Source organism: Castanea sativa, chromosome 7 (genome assembly GCF_040712315.1).
Source record: "Castanea sativa cultivar Marrone di Chiusa Pesio chromosome 7, ASM4071231v1".
Taxonomy (NCBI): Eukaryota; Viridiplantae; Streptophyta; class Magnoliopsida; order Fagales; family Fagaceae; genus Castanea; species Castanea sativa.
In genome coordinates this window covers 13,939,773-13,957,736 of record NC_134019.1, presented here as the reverse complement: position 1 = coordinate 13,957,736, position 17,964 = coordinate 13,939,773, and the positions used below count along the sequence as shown (strand labels likewise).

The following is a 17,964-nucleotide window of genomic DNA, read 5'->3' as shown; positions in this document are numbered from 1 at the left end:
AAAGCTAAAAAAAAAAAAAAAAAAAAAAAAATTAAGGACTATTAACTGCCAACCACTACTATCAAGTTACCAAACCTCTTAAGGATAATTTAAAAAAAAAAAATTAGGGGTTTAAATATGATATAAGTTTGAGTAATTTGGTTGGATAATTTTTGTTTTGAGTATATAAGTAGAGAGAATATTTGGTACGCAATATAAAATCATATTCTACCATGGTTTTAAATTATCTATGAGACACATGTATACACACTTGTCCACAGTATGTCTTAATATCACACTATTGATGAGTGAAAGAAGGTAAGAGAGTTGGGCATGCTTTCATTTCGTGGTATACAATCTGTGAACATAACAGAAATTAGTTGATTTTCATGGTCTTGTTACTTTTTTTTTTTCATTTCATGATTTAAAAAAAAATTAATATCCTCGAGAATGCTAAAAAAAAAAAAACTAATTGTTAATATCTCAAAATGTATATGTTTCTTTACTCTAACTTAGTTTGCTTTTTTTTTTTTATATATAATATATGTGCAACTTACTAGTTTGTTTAATTATGGTGTGTGTGTGTGTATATATATATATATCAACATTAATTAACATTATCTTCTAGAGTTGAGCTTCGAGAAAGAAAAGAAAAAAAGAGAAAGGAATGACGTTCCTTTGTTTGGTTAGAAAGAAAAACAAAAGGAAGGAAGAATGAAAGGGAAAAGGGTTTTGTGGAATCCATTATTTTTCCTCTCCTAACATAGGTCTTGAATTTTTTTGTGAAATGACATTTATATCCTTATTAATTTGTAATTTAAAAGGATAGAAGTGTAAAATACATTACATCTTTTTTCTTTTTCCCCCTATTTTCTAAGCGCTTTTTCGTCAAAGGTGGTTAGGAAGTACTTTAATTTCTTTCCCCACTCTTTTTCCTCTCCCTCCCCCTTTTTCCTTTCTCTTCTCTTCCCTCTCCTTCTACTCAACCAAACTTAATCTTACACGGTGTTTGGATATAGGAAAATAAAATGAGAGTTTTATCTTTGATGTGTTTGGATATAGGAAAGAGAGGAAAGAAAAAAAAATATGAGAGTTTTATCTTTCCCTTGTTTGTTTGCAAAGAGAAGAGAAAAGAAAAATGCGTGCTTTTATCTTTGTGCTCTTATTAATGATATGAAAATTCATATATTAGAAGAACAAAGTTTAGTTAGGCTACAATCTTACTCAATAAAATAAACATTACTATATATTTTGAAAATCTAACCGTTGAATTGCATTTTCTTTATACTCTTAATACACATATCAAATTTGATGTCAATCAAATATTTTTTACTAGATGATCTATACGCTTATATTTTATACATAATTTTAAACTATAAAATTTTTTAATTTAAACAATTTATTGATGACGTAACTATTGATCTTTAGTTTTTTAAAAATTTTGCAAGCATAGAGAATATAAGAAGAAGATGTAATCCAATGGTAGATTTGTCAAAATTCATCTCCAATAAAAATATATTGAATAAAATTGTAACCTAAAATTACAACTAATTTTATAGAGAAACCTTATCCATATTAAAATACTTGTAATTTCTTAAAAATGTGAAGTGGTACTGGACCTCATGTAATTAATTCTCTCCCTTCTTTCCATTTCCGCCCAAATTGGGCTGATACCAAAACAGTGGGCCTCACGGAAATATCATTACTCCACCTCATTCACTTTTCTCTACTATTGTACAACTAAACAAAAGAAATGATGTCCCTTTCTTACTCTTCCCTTCTTTTCTCTTCCCTTCTCCCATTTCCAAACATGGGGTTAGTCTTTGAGTTTGAGTTTGCTGACTTAGCATTGTCTCTTGTTGGCTGCAACTTATCATTATCCGCAACTGTTTGCTTTTGAAAATTGGTGTTAAGCTTGTGTTTTTTTTCCCGACTGAGAGTTTGAAAACTGGGAAGTTTAAAGGGAAACAACAGATCTAGAGAAACTTCATCACATTCAAATGCCCACTTCACCATCCCAACGTCATATTAAAATACAAACTATTGCTATCTTCACGGATTCTACCAGCCAACCCCACTCATATAGCGTTTTCAGTGTCAGAATCTTTGAAATAAATAACCCATAGAGCATTTTTTTTTTTTTTCATTTCGAAAGACTTGTATATTATGCCGTAGCCTTCAGCCATGATTTTTTTTTTTTTTAATCATGATAGTTTGCTTGCAGGTTATTTAGTTAAAATTAAAAAAAAAATTGGTGAAAATATGAAAAAAAAATTAAAAAAAAATTAAATGGTATAATAAGACCCATAAATAATATAAAAAAAAAATAATACCTATAAATAATAGTAAAAATAAAATAAAATTATAAATAAGCTAAAAATTTCACCATGTACCAAACGACTTCTAAGTTGACTCCATAGTATGCACCTTCACTTCACCTAGCTAGCTTCAATTCATCAATTGTGGTGTTAGTGGAATCCGTATCTTTTTGTCTTCTCGTGCGGAATTGCGGATGTCCATGCATGTATAATAATATTTACTACTTTTGATTTTTTTAAATGAATAAATATTGATTTAAATTTTTTTTTTTTTTTTTTATCCATGAAGTAAGTGGACGACTTGACTCCATAGCACTTTCCCTTCACCTAGCTACTAGCTTAACTGCTTTTACATCACTTTTCTTGACATATTTGTGGTGTTAATAGACCACAAGAAAACTATACATGCTCTTGATTCTCTCTCTTTTTTTTCTTTTTTTGAGAATCAACATGTTCTTGATTTTGAAAACACGAGAAATTTGAAAAAAAAAAATATATATATATATATATATATATTTGTAGAAACAAATTTTGGAGAAAAAACAAAAATATTTATCAAACATATCCTAAGGTACTGTTTCTCTTTTAAAATTTCAAAACTTGATTAAAATTATTTTTAGAAATATTCTACAGGAAGCTAAACATGGCTGTCTTGGGCTGAATTGTTTATACAATTCTACTTTTAGGCCCATTATGTGATTTTGTTGGTGTGCTTCATTTATTTATTTTTTTTTTTCTTTTTAGTTTTATCCATACAATGCACAACTTAATCAAGAATTATATGTAAATTTTATATAATAAAGGCAAATTTAATACATTGAGTAGGTGATTATATGTGAATAATATCTTCTTTTTTTATGAAATAAAAAAATTAGAACAGAATAACTAATCATATGTGGGTAACCAATAATCATTATAGTACTTTCTCAAAAAAAAAATCATTATAGTAATTAATACATAGAGTGACTTAATTGACAATTTTCATGTTTTTTTTGGTTCCTCAAACATGCATGCATGAAAATATCATCATATTTGAGCTGGAATATTAAATGCATAAAATAGAATTTTATCCGATAAACGTGAGAAATGTTTATTAGAATTCTATCTAATAAACACTGCAATCAATAAAAGAAAAATTGTAATCATAAACGTAGTAACACTTACAACAAAGAGAGTGACACACAAGACTCAAAACACTCACTTTGTATTCTCAAAGTCAAAAATACTGAGATAGTCAGATAGAGAAGAGAGATGAGGTGAAATTTATAAGAGAGAGAGAGAGAGAGGGAGGATTTGTGATTTGTGTTGTTGTTTGGTTTTAGGCTGGGATGATATTTGATCTCAGTGTACAAGATTTTAAGTTAGAGTGTGCACAAATATTTTGAAGGGTAAATTAAACATATATAAAGTGAACCCCTGGACATAAAGTGACACCCCTTTAATATATATATATATATATATATATATATATATATATATATATATATATATATATATATATATATATATTAATAATAGATAAGTAGTTAAGATTAGGTAAGTGTGGTTAAAGACAGTGACATAGCTAAGGTTTGACTATAGAAGTAAATTTTAGGAACTAGGGTTGTCGGTTGATTTGGGTCGGGTTTGTGCCCAACTCGGAATCGACTGAACAACTTCTGGTAATAAGGCAGCTGACCCACCACCAACCGCCCATGAGTTTTGGAAATAAATATTATGAATGTTTCGATATAAGATAAATAGTGACCATGGGTTCTTATATAAATTCCATGGGCTTATAATAAGGTATGAAATAAATAAATGTTATGGGTTCAAGATAAATAATCATAACTTTCCATGGTCTTTTATATTAGTAACACAAATTCATAATTCTCCTTGAGCTTGATATATCTTTGCCATGGGCTTTGGAAAAATGAATAGTGTTACGTAAAATAAATAATTACCATAGGTTTTATAAGATAGATTCCATGGGCTTGTAATATTATAGTAATAGGTTTGAGAAATTAAATCATTTTACATCATTAGACTTTAAGTGAAATACTTATGATATAGTATTTTGCTAAGTATTGATAACCTTGGACTTTTTACTAAATAGTGTCAAGTAGCTAGCTCCGATTTTTAATAGTGCCAACGTAAACTGAGTATTTGATATTGTTAATGAGAATTGGACTTTTGAAATATTGTGAAGCATAAGTAGCCTTGGGCGAATGTGATGTGTGCATTGGGCTCGTAGGGCCGGGTTTGGGCTTAGCTAAATAATGATAATAAAATTGGATAAGATATGAGTCTTTGGATTTTTTGTGATAGTTTATATCATGGCCCAATTTAGATGATGAGATAGGAAATATTTATGGACCAATGGGATGAGAAATATTCATGGAGGCTCAAAATAATTTATGGGTGATATTTTTTTAATTTTTTGGTGAGTAAATAAATGTGATTAAATAGGATTGGGGCATGTGGTATGAGTGAAAAAATTGTACCTCAACATATAGCAAGCTAAATATTTGTATCATTGTCTGTTGTTGACATCTATATTTTCTTGTTGATTTAATTTGTTGTGGGTTTTTTTTTTTTTGGGTGCTTTTGTTCCATGTAGTCTATCTTCTTTAAAAGCAAAATTGGCTTCCAGCATGAAATTGGATACAATAGAAAAAGAAGGATCTAAAAAGGTTCTTATATGTAGGCTAGCTTAAAATTAGATTTAGCAATCCAATTCCTATGTAAGTCTTCTTTACTTAACTCTGTTTTTATTTTATTTTTTTATGTTCAGAATTGAAAATTTAAGCCAAAATCCGAATTCATTATTTTTTTGATGCGTAATATTAATATGTATTCTTAATATACACTTAGAACTCATTCATTCTTCCATCCTAGGAGGCAGGGTAATGTTGTAGCCTATGTTTTAGCCAAGAGAGCTAGGTTATCTTTCTCTTTATTAGTTTGGATGGAAGATGTTAAATTAGACATTTTTTATTTTGTTGTTGTTGATTTTCCATTTGATTGAATAATAGTGATCAGTCTTTTTCCTCCAAAAAAAAAAAAATTCTTAAAGGCTAAAAGCACAATACAATTAGAGACATTACTAAGGAAACTACGTCTACTAGTTTAAGGGAAAATAAATCGTTTGACTTTATTAATTCAAGCCAAAGTTTTCCATCTTTCGCTAACTTTATTGGTTGGTCCCCCTTTTTCTACGGAATATAATTCATATGTTTGTTGAAACTGAAGTTAACGGTTTTTTAGTTTAACTTTTGCTCAATTTCTTTTATAATAAAAAAAAAATAGGTAGGGGGCAACTTGAGTTGGCATCTTCTACTTGTGATTAGTTTATATATAATAACTCAATTTTTTTCATGTTTATTTGCAACCAAAAAAAAAATATTTATGTTTACAATATAATTGAGAATATGTGATGTCACGGAAGTTACAAAAAAACAAACACGTTGCTTTTTAAATGGAAAAATAAACTAAACACATTAGCTTCTGAATGAAAACCTCGAATCCACAAGTGGTCCCTTGAATCCATAAGGTAATAAGGTTTCGGAATCTACTAGAGCGAAATAGACAAAGTCTGTATTTTTATAAATCTGAAAAATTGAACTTCCTTGAAGGCTACAATATGTTTAAATAGTAAAAGGAAGCCCTAGGGCGGCTATGAAAAAGCCAGAAACCCTAATCCACGCTAATCATGTAATTAGGTGGCAAAATAGTGATTTTTGCCAAAAATAGCAAAATTTAGATATTTGCAAAAGTTAAAAATATTGTCTCTCAGAGACGTCCCAAAACAGACGGGACCTTATTCTGACTTTTTAACTAAAAGTTATTAAGAAAAAACAAATATTACTATAAATAACAAAAACACTGTTTTCGAGACTTTAACAAAGGAATTCGCCTAAATTTTGGCAATGGTCATGTTAACATGTATTTGGATCAGAATGTCGTTTTCCTTCAACTTGCCAAATTTCATGCAATTTTGACACTGTTGCCTCGATGCCCTCCATTGGCACCCCCCTTTGATCTTGCGATGTGACTTCTAGTGCCCCTATTGCTCTAAGAAGGCATGTGCTATCTGTTCTACATTAGTTTGGTGATGTTCATGACATTTGTCATGAATCTGGATCAGAATGCCGTTTCCCTTCAACCTGCCAAATTTCATGCAATTCTGACACTGTTGCCTTGATGCCCTCTGCTGGTACCCTCCTTTGATCTTGCGTTGTGACTTCCGGCACCCTTGCTGCTCCAGGATGACATGTGTTGTCTATTCTACATTAGTTTGGCAACGTTCATGGCATTTGTCATGAATCTAAATCAGAATGTCATTTCCCTTCAACCTGCCAAATTTCATGCAATTTCAACACTGTTGCCCTGATGCCCTTTATTGGCACTCCCTTTGATCTTGCGTTGTGACTTCTAGTGCCCTTGCTGCTCCAGGAAGGCATGTGCTGTCTGTTCTATATCAGTTTGGCGATGTTCATGGAATTTGTCATGAATCTGGTTCAGAATGCTGTTTCCCTTCAACATGCCAAATTTCATGCAATTCTGACATTGTTGCCTTGATGCCCTCTATTGACACCCCCCTTTGATTTTGCGTTGTGACTTCCGGTGCCTTTGCTGCTCCAAGAAGGCATGTGTTGTCTGTTTTACATCAATATGAAATTCTTTACTGTGTATTCCAATATTTTTTTCACACTTCCTTTTCGTGATGAACGTGAAATTCATTAATACTTAATTATATATAACTTAACTTCTTTCATGTTTACAATATAATTGACTATATGAAATTCATTGATATGTGCTCCAATTTGTTTTTTACACTTCCTTTAGTGATGAATTTTGTACGATAACTTTTTTCAGCGGAAATTTTGTACGATAACTGAGAATATGAAATTCATTAATACTTAATTATCTTGTCACTGCTTTTATCGCAAGGTTCATTTGTTTTATAAATCCATGATAGATTATTTACCAAAGAAACAATCCATGGCAAATTTCGCAATAAATAAGAAAGAGTGATCATTGCAAATCAATTGAACATTTTCTTGTGAAGTCGGTTGACTCTAGAGTCTTTTATTGTCAAATAATGGACCTAAAATCCAACCATGTTTGTTAATGACTAGAAAGAATATATATATATATATATATATATATATATATATATATATATATATATATATATATATATAAAGACTTTGAATATAAACCTATTTTTGAAAACTTTTGGACACTGATAAGTAGGACAAGGGACTCATAGAGGCTTTCTTTTTGCCGTTGAGCTTCTTTCAAGCTTTTAGGCTTGCTTCCTAGAACTGATACTGTGATTCTCCAAATTGTATGGTTTGAATTGTTTTGTATGTGTGGTATGGACATGTGTTGAGTCTTACACGGTGTTTACTAGGTGGATATTAGGTTTACAAATGATTATGAGGAGCTCCAATTTTAATTTAACTAGTCATTTTGGAGTATAAGTGCAAATGTGATTGACACTTTCCTCGGGCTGTTACAAATGGTTTCCGAGCAAAGCTGATAACGTCATGTGGCTAAAAAGAGAATGATTGATACTTCAAATAAAAGGTTGAACAAAATTGATTCAATATCAAACGTAATTATTGCAAGTATTTTATTTCAAGTCGTCAATAATACTCCACCAAAAAAAAAATACCCAAAAAAGAGCGATTGATACTTCTGCAAAGCCGATACCACATAGTGAAAAGGTTGAACAAAATTTATTTAGTATCAAACGTTATTATTGCAAGTCTTAAATAATTCTCCACCGAAAAAAAAAATGCCCAAAAAAGAGTGATTGATACTTCTACAAAGTTGATACCACACAGTGAAAAGGTTGAACAAAATTAATTAAGTATCAAACATAATTATTGCAAGTCTTCAATAATACTCCATTGAAAAAAAAATAACTATGTTAGTTATTTAAACCCTTGTAAACTCAGATTATTTAACCTAATTTATTAACCAACTTGTTAGTTAGGTTTATTATGCAGATCTAGGACAAACAATAATAAATCACATCATACACAGTGGAAAAGTAAAGAGCACAACGATGATAACTCAGGAAAACCAATAAACTGTCCAGTTTCAAGGTAAAAAACTTGGGGATGATTTAACCTAAATAATCCACAAGGCAACAAATTCACTAAATAGAATGGAAGTGTTTACAATAGATTTTCTCCTAAATCTAATGCTACCTCTTGTAATACTTACTCACTTGACCACACGTAACTCCGAATCCACGGACTGTTCTATTCTGAATCTGTTGCACACAAACACTCTAGTTTGTGACTTTAAATTTTCTCTACTCAAAGGTTTAGATCATCAAAAATAGTTGATCTTGTATGCAGCAACTTATCTCCACCAGTTTATGCAATATCAATCTAATTTCCAATAGATGCTGATTGAGTTAGAAGGTTACAGAACCTCTCAAATTTTATAGGAGTAACTCACAAGTCTTGGAAAATGTGTATTAGGATTTTTCTTATATACCTAGTAGTGTTGAACTCAAACCCTAAACGTTTCGCGGGCTTTCAGGTGTTATTTAAAATCTGCAGAAAACGCATCTCGATCAGTCGAAGGTATCTCTTGATTGGTCGAGCAAGACAGATTTTGAGTTCTTCTTTTTGCAACTTGACTATTCTTGAATCTTGACTTGAATCAACTTGAGCGATGTCTAAAACTGTTCTAAGACATAAATACCTTATACTAGACATGTTTTTGTACTTGATTTGCCAACATACATAAAATTAAAACCTAAACATTTAATCATAAATATTTTGACCCTAACAAACTGATACTTTTGCAAAGTTAAAAGTCTTCAATAATAATCAAATGTAATTATTGCAATTCTTCAATAATTCTTCTTCCCGCCAAAAAAAAAAAATGATTGATACTTTTGCAAAGCTGAAAGCCTTCAATAATACTTCTCTATGCCCAAAAAGAGTGATTGATACTTTTGCAAAGCTAAGACCACACAGTGAAAAGGTTGAACAAAATTGATTTAGTATCAAACGTAATTATTACAAGTCTTCAATAATACTCCACCGAAAAAAAAAATGAATGATTTAAAAAATAATTGTTGCAAGTCTTCAATGGTACTTCTTCACTTCTTCTCGCCAAAAAAAGAATAATTTAAACATTGGCGGCTTTAGGATTTTTTTTCTAGGAGAGTCAATAGTGTTGTAATTTTTGTGTGCTAAAGTGGTAATTTTTTGCCATGAAGAAGAAAAATGCAGGGAAAAACAATTTCATTCTGCGGCCAATGTAAAGTAAGCCAAAGTTCGGAAAGAAGGTTTATTTATTTATTTATTTTTAAAAGTGAAGCAGCAATTTTAAGAGTAGAGCTACCAACACAACACTATCACAACAAAATCTAAATTGCAAATTGTTAAAGATATGTAAAAAAGTGAAGTCATTTGTGAGTCAAGATAAAAATCAATTAAAATTTACCACTTAACTTTTATTGTAAAATCATTGTGAAAATAATATTGTGAAAATAACACTAAGACGATCATATTCAAGCTTATTTCAACTATAATTAAACAAAATATAGGGTTAGGGTGTTCAAAATTTTATTTTAGGGACCAGAACAAAATATATATATATATATATATATATATATAATTTTTTTTTTTGCCAGGTTAGGGGGTTCATTTGAATCCCCTAGGTTGGCTATAAAATTACCCTTGAATTTAAACATTTGATTGACAACATAGCTATTAATCTTTGATTTTCTTGAAATTTTGAAAAAGTGAAGAATATAATAAGAAATTGTAATTTAATAGTAGATTTGTCAAAATTATCATCCAATATATATATATATATATATATATATATATATATATATAGTTGAAGTTTGTTGCCATTACCTACTTGTTTACTAGTTTGCAGGTAAACTTTCTTCACATTTGAATCTCACTCCACTATATAAAGTAACATTTATTTTTAGATGCTATTATATTAAAAATGCATTTGCTTCAGTATATGTGCATGTCCGCGCGTGTGTTTTTATGCCTTTCACTTCTCGGTTTTCATTTCACACTCCAGTCTCTCTCTCACTCAGAAAAGGAAAATCTTCCTCCCTTACAAAGTCAGTCAATCCCTTTCACTTTGTATGGGAAAAATGTCATCACCAATTGTCATTATGCAGCGCCTCAATTTTTTGACTCTCTCTATTCCCTTTTCATATTGAGCTACTAGATAAGTTTGTCCATGTGACACCCTGAGAGTTAAGAGAGCAGAGTGCCTGATGAGTCACATGAAATTTCTCCGTTATTTCCTTTCACTTTCTCAGTCTCTCACTAAGAGAAAAAAATATTCCCCTTCTCTCGATCAGTCAGTCAATCTCTGTCCCTCTGTATGGAAACATTCGTGATCACCAATTCTCATTTTGCAGCGCCCTCCAAAGCTGTTAAGAAATGTCGTTTTTCTTTGACTCTCTAGTCTCTGTTCCTTTGCAGTCTTCGCTGGCACCAATTTATGGCAGGAATTTACAAGCTCATTGATTGAGCTTGTGACACAACTGAGTACTGGAATACAAATTATTATTAAGTTTTATAAGTAATAGAGCTCCTACTCTTTTTTCGTCAATCTCTTACGCTTAACACCAATTTTCAAAAAGCAAAACTTTTGTGATAGGAGATGACAGCTCATTCATTGAGCTCTTGAGTCTTTGACAAAACCGTGTGCTGGAATTCAAAGTTTTGTTTTTTTTCATAAGAAATCTTTTACTGTTTAGTGACCAAATTGTTTGGTTTTGCGCTTTACCGTCTACATTTACATCAATCTCAGCCGTGAAGAATGACAATTTTTATTGAAAGAACAAGGAAATTACTAGTAGGTAGTGATTTTTTAAATCTCAATTCTTTGAGCCTCCTTAGAAATTGAGGTGGTGTTTGGTAGAATAGTTTGAAATGAGATTTTTGTAATTTTTTGAAATTTGTGTGGGTGAAAAAGTGTGTGCAAATATATGTAAAGTTGTTTAAAATGTAAAAATGTGAGTTTGAGATAACTCACCAAACAGGGCCTAAAATATTTATAAATTTAGGTGCTTAAAATATGATTTGTGTTATTTAATCCACATAATAAATTAATGTTTTGTGATTTGGTGAAAAATTAATATGTAATTAATAAGTAATCAAATTTGTAACGTTTTGCTATTATCTATAATTTTTTAATAATGTTAATTAAGTTTATTTCTTGTCACATTAGTTTGCGATACCATGCCAGACCATGCCAGTTTGTAAAATTTTATGGTATCTTCAAAAATTTTTAGTTATAAAGTGTTAGTACATTTATGATTACAAATTTTCTTTTAATTATTGATTGCAATGTTTAATAGATAGAATTCTATTTTATCCATTTACTATAATAGCTCAATATAACGACATTTTCTTCAAATTCAGTTATTTGCTTAGGAACCAATAAAACATGAAAATTGTTAATGAAGTCACTCTATGTATTGCTTACTAATACGTTGGGTTATGACGTTGGGATGGTGAGGTGGGCATTTTCTGTTTGGCCGAGCAATTCACGTCAATGACTATGACATTGAGCGTGATGCACCAGTAACAAGGTCTGATCTTTTTTACTCTTTTTCTCTCGCCCACACATTAAAGTTTCTCTGTTATTTCCGTCAAACTTCCCAGTTTTCACTCTCGCGGTCGTCTTCTCACTGAAAATTTGTCGGTTCATATGATAATAAATTGTTATTTATAGTTTCTTGATGATATAAAGAGTTAATCGTAGTAAAAACTCATGAAATTTTGAAGAGGTGAAATGTTTTAGTCATAATTTCATAATATATAGGAAAAAAAAATAATTGTATCAAATTATCCAAGCTTGTAAGAAAGCACTGACCAAGAGAAAATAAGAAGAAAGAGTTCACAGAGAGTGATTGAGTGCTAGAGAGAAAATAATTGAAGAATTTCTCCATTGATTGAATGAATCTGTACGCTGTTAAGGCTTTATACAAAACAGAGTAAAAACTAATGGGAAATGTTATTAAAAGTTAATAAAAATGTTGCCAAAAAGATTTTAAAAAGCCTATTAAAAAATTGTCAAAAATAATAAAAAGTTACAAAAAGTAAATTAATACTATAAAAAACTGTATAACACAACCCAAAACTACTATACCAACTTATACTGAACAAGTTATGGCATGTGTAAAATAATTAATTTTCCTAAACTACTTGCAATTCAGTTTAGCAAATGAAGCTTCTTGTCGTTTAACTTGCATCTTGTCGTTGAGCCTTCTTTCCTTCTTTCTTACCTTTCTGATCTTTACAATCTTGATAAAGCTTTCAAAATTTGTTTTGTTGAAATACTTTCAAAGAATGATTTTTTTTAATCTAATTTTTAAAATATAAAACCTGTTATTTTTTTCAAAAAAACCCATGAGACTTTTAATTTTCAATTTCATATATATATATTAAGGGTCTGTTTGGTAACGCTGTTTGAACAACAATTTTTATTATTTAAATAACACAACATGTATTTTCACAACACTTTTTCATCCATACGTATTTTTACGACACTTAAAAAACATTAGTAGAACAACATTACTAAAAGCCCTATATCAGCCACATATTTTTTTTCTTATTCAACTACAGTTACTACACACGAAGTATCCGTTTGGATACAATGGTTGCGTTTTGCGTTTTGAATTTTCAGCCTTTTCAACCTCTTTTTTTTTTTTTTTTGCCGTGGGAGACAAGCAGCGCAGTGCGCACTGTGCGTGCACTGTTCATTCACTTTTTCAAAATTTTTTATTAAAAATGAGTCCTGTAGTACTATTCACATATTTAAAAATTATTTTGCTACAGTGTTTTCAGTTTTTAGTTTTCAGTAATAATTCTCTCATTGAAGATTTGAAGAAGAAGATAAAGTTAATTGAACAAGAATTGGAGACAATTGTTTCTACAGTAAAGGATTTGTCTGTATCCTTTCCCCTCATTGGGCAAAAAGAAAAAGAAAAAAAGCAGTTGTTGATGCAACTCCAGTCTTTGGAGAACTCACAAAAAGCAGCTACTCAAGCTCTTCCAATGCAAGTTTACATGCCATACCAACCTTGCCAATCATTGTATAAAGATTTGTCCATACCAGTACCCTCACCATTCTCCCCAGTTTCCCCATATCAAAACCTCCAACCACTAAACATGACACATCTAGCTCAAAACCCTTTCAAACCATGTGGAATTTTTCCTAACATACCAAACCCAACACCAATACCTCAACTAGAACCTCAACCCAGACTTGAATCTCCAACCAAACCACAAAATGAACCTCCTCCCATTAAAAAGAACAAGGAATCATTATACCAACCACCAGATCCAATCATTGGTGCTTCCTCCAGACCCCAGATATGAACCCGTTAGCCATAAATTTTGATCCTCCAAACCCAATATCATCATTCTTGAGAACTTTAACTCTTCAAGAACAGACAGAACCCTTTGTTCTTCCAGTTATTGATGAAGCAGATCTAGACTTGTCTGATCTTGACTTAGATGAAGTCTTTATGACTGATCCAAAAGTGGAAGAAGAAGATGATGTCCTTCGCCCTAAACAACCTCCACCACCACCACCAATATTTCCTACACCAATTGTCATCCCTGATCACCACACAAGATTAACCTACTCATCAACCACAGATTCAAAACACTTGTTCACCCTTGATAACAGTCCTCCTTCAAAATGGCATGACGAGATCTTCAATATGTACTCATGGTGTACAGCTGAACTTCAAGCCCCAAACAACACAGTTGCCCAGATAATTGCCAAATTTGTAGCAAGACTCACAGGTAGACTGAGACAATGGTGGATAAACCTTGGAGAATGCAGGCAAAGACAAGCAACCCAGAGTAACACACTTGAGGATTTTTTCACGATCCTCCATAATGAATTTCTTGGTTCATTAGCCCATTACACTGAAGTAGCCAGAGATGAGTTCCTATTGATGAAATGCTGTTCTTTTGAAAGAAAAGATTTGGAGAAACACTTTGACAGAATGTCAAGCAAATATTATGCCTTTAATGGCATGGATGATGTCAATTCCAAGCACACATTCTTGAATTCTTTTCCAGAACCACTTGGTGATGAAACTCTTTGCATGATGAATCTTCAAAAAATCACCTTACAGCAAGCCTCTCTTGGAGAAATCTATCAGCATGTCCTTATTGCTTTGGAAAAACTATGCAATCAAAGAAAGTTTCTGTCAGAGATTGACAAGATCCATAGCAAGCTCAAAGACAATTGCAAAAGGAAAGGCTTGCAGATTAAGTGTTATGATAAAACTTGTTCTTGTCCAACCAAGAGAAGAGATCATTACAGAAAGTATTTTTGGAAAAAGAAGCATTCTCATCCAAAGAAGAAGTTTTTCAGAAAAAAGAAATGGAAGTTTCTCAGAAGAAAGCAATTCAAAGGCAAAACTTCAAAAGTTTGTTTTGTATGTAGAAAGCCCAGTCATTTTGTAAAAAATTGTCCAAAGAAAGCAAAAGCAGCAAAGCTTTTGGAACAAGCTCAGATTCATGCAGATGATACCCCATTTTCAAATATTGAATCACTCTCCTCACTTGATGATGATTATTCTCCCCAAGCCTTGGCAGTCATGGCTTATTCAACCTCAGAAGATGAATCAGATTCAAGCATTATGAATGATTCAGACCCAGAAATCCAAACCATATACACATCTTAGCCTCTTATAGCCCCAATAATTGGCCCTACACCAATAGCCCAAGTTCACATCCTCCTTGATACCTACTCCAGACCTATCCCAGTAATAGCCTTGTTTGACACAGGAGCAGCAGCAACAATTCTTCATCCTAAGATTTTACCAGAAGATTTTTGGATACCCCATCATCAAATGTTCAGAGCAGCCAATGGAGAAACATTTCTGATTACCCAGAAAAGTAAACTCATTCACATTAGAATATTCCCAACCCTTACCATTAAACACCAAGTCCTTGGATCCGCCCTCACAGGCAGAGATCTCCTCATAGGATTTGACCTCCTTCACCAGATACCCAGCCTCAGATGGTCCTCAAAAGGCCTCTTGCATAAATAACACCTTCTTACATGGACCCAGGTACCACATTTGTTTTCGATAAACCCCTTTGACTCCTTGAAAGCCCAGATCATCAATGAATGCTGTGCAACCACCCACTCAGAATTCCTCCTCAAAAACCCAAAACCACTATGGAAAAACCCAGCTGGACTTGGACTTTAAGAGCATCACAAAGGTGAGGGTCTACCTTAGTTTCGTCCCTTTCTGTTACTTCTTTCTCATCAATTTCCTTAGCCTTGTGAGACACGCCCAGGAATAGTGACGCAATAGGGTCTATAAAATGGGATCTAAAGAGAAAAGCATGCAGAGATTACAAGCTGTTAAATAAATAAATAAAATAAAATAATAAATAAATAAATAAAAGGTGCCTTTTTAAGAGAGGAGATTTTTGCTAGGTTTCTAAAGAGGTATTATTGTATTTTTTAAATTTAGGCATGTTTGATAACAGTATTTAAGTATTATTGTTTAATTTTTAATGTTGTGAAAATGCGTATTTGATTGTTATAAAATACGTGTCAAAAGTATTATTGTTGTTTAAACACTGAACCTGTTGATTAAACAACATTGTCAAACACCCCAAGTTTCTAGAGAAGTATTATTAGTATTTTTCTTTATTGTGAATTCAAGTTTTGAACATAAACTTGGGCATTGAAATCTCTATTTTATTACGGGAGATTGGTCGGATTTGAGTTCAAGATTTTTCCCTCTAAGGCTTTTCATGTAATTTTGCGTGTTCATGTGTAATTGATTTTCACGGTGCTTTGCGTGAATTTCGTTTGCTTTAAATTTTCTTTATGGAGATTTATTTATCCCAACAAATTTATGGCAGGTGTCCTCGATCTTTGTGAAGTGACTCAGAACTTTTATAATTTTAACCAGATTGCATAAACAAAACCAAGAAATATAGCAGCCCTCAAGCTATAAAAAAGCTGAGTCATTGACCACATTATTTTCATTTTTACGGGGTACCCTCAAACCATGGTTTCTCTAAAAGCGGTGCTTAGATCATTGACAACATTTTTCTCGGCTGCTTTTGTGATTCTAGGAAATGAATTCGTACCTCTTGCAGTCCGCTCTCTCTTCTCCATTGTTGTCCAATATTTCTTTACGCCTCAGTTCACTCTCATCATTGAAGAGAATGCTGGTCTGAGTAACAATCAAATCTATGAAGCTGCCACAACCTACCTACGTACCAAGATTAGTTATTCATCAAAATTAAAATGTATCAAAGTAAGCAAAACCAATAGTCAAGAGAAACTAATCATTGATATTGTAGTGGGTGAAGAGGTTATTGATCACTTTGAAGACATTGAGCTCAAGTGGAAGTTACATTCAGAAAAAGAAGAGGGAGATGATGATCCTCATTATTTTTTTACGCTTGCCTTTGATAAGAAATCCGAGAAGGATGTGCTAGAGTCTTATTTACCTTAGGTAATAACTCGTTTTGAGGAAATACAAGGAAAAAAAAAAAGATGCGTACGGTAAAGCTTTATACCCGTGATTGTGGCCGTGCAGGTATACCTGGTGGTGAATGGGGTTCTATTAATCTAGAACAACCAGTTACATTTGAGAAGTTGGCAATGGACCCGGAGCTGAAGAAGATGGTCATGGATGATTTGGACAGGTTTCTTGAAAGAAAGGAGTTGTATAAGAAAGTTGGTAAGGTATGGAAGCGAGGGTATTTGCTTTATGGCCCTCCGGATACCGGTAAATCAAGCTTGATTGCTGCCATGGCTAATCACCTTAAGTTTAATGTCTATGATTTGAATCTTTCCGGTGGAAGGTACTCAGATTCAGACTTGAGAAAGACAATGCTTTCAACATCTAATTGTTCAATACTGGTAATTGAGGATATAGATTGCGGTGCAGAGTTTGAAGAATGAGAACGAGAGCAAGAGAAGAACTCTAATACTTATTTCACTAAGGTTACCTTTCTTTATTCATATAAAAACTAGTTGCAATGACTCCATATATATTTGAGAATTAACAATTACTCCTATATATAGTTTACTAGTAGTCTAGTATGGTGGAAATTAGATTATTATACACTTTAGACAGTTTCGGATAATTTTCATGTGATTCTTACGTGGATTTAATTGGATAAGTATGTGTTGTCCGATATAAATTGAATCCAAGATCGGATTATTATCATTATCATTATTATTATTATTATTATTATTATTTTATGGGAAGATTGTATGTTTATCCTATTGAAATGGAAATCATTTGACTTGACTTTTATTCTTTTTGTTTGTTTGTTGTATACTACAAATATGATGAGTGACACTTTCCTTTTGTCAACATCCAATGCTAGCTATATAATTGATTTCCACTCATTTTACTTTGTTGATTTAGGTGTCATTGAATCAATTTATGAAATATTATTCATTTTTCAATGACTCAAGTATGTGAGCTGGTTTTTGTTAGATTTGGCTATAATTTGTATGAGATATTTTAGCTCAATGAATCTAATTAATTTCTAGCCTGTTGGAAATTTTTCCTACCAGTGGATAGGACTGTGTTAGTTATGAATCCGAGAATTGAATTAGTATTTTTCAAATAAAAAAGAAATGGAAATAAGGTTGCCTACTAATCATC

At 31.9% G+C, this 17,964-nt stretch overlaps 1 pseudogene; it reads left to right on the top strand.

Moving 5' to 3' along the window:
- The first annotated feature begins 16,310 nt into the window (after positions 1 to 16,310).
- On the top strand, positions 16,311 to 17,305 carry LOC142643808 (AAA-ATPase At2g18193-like; annotated as a pseudogene).
- Positions 17,306 to 17,964: the final 659 nt, after the last annotated feature.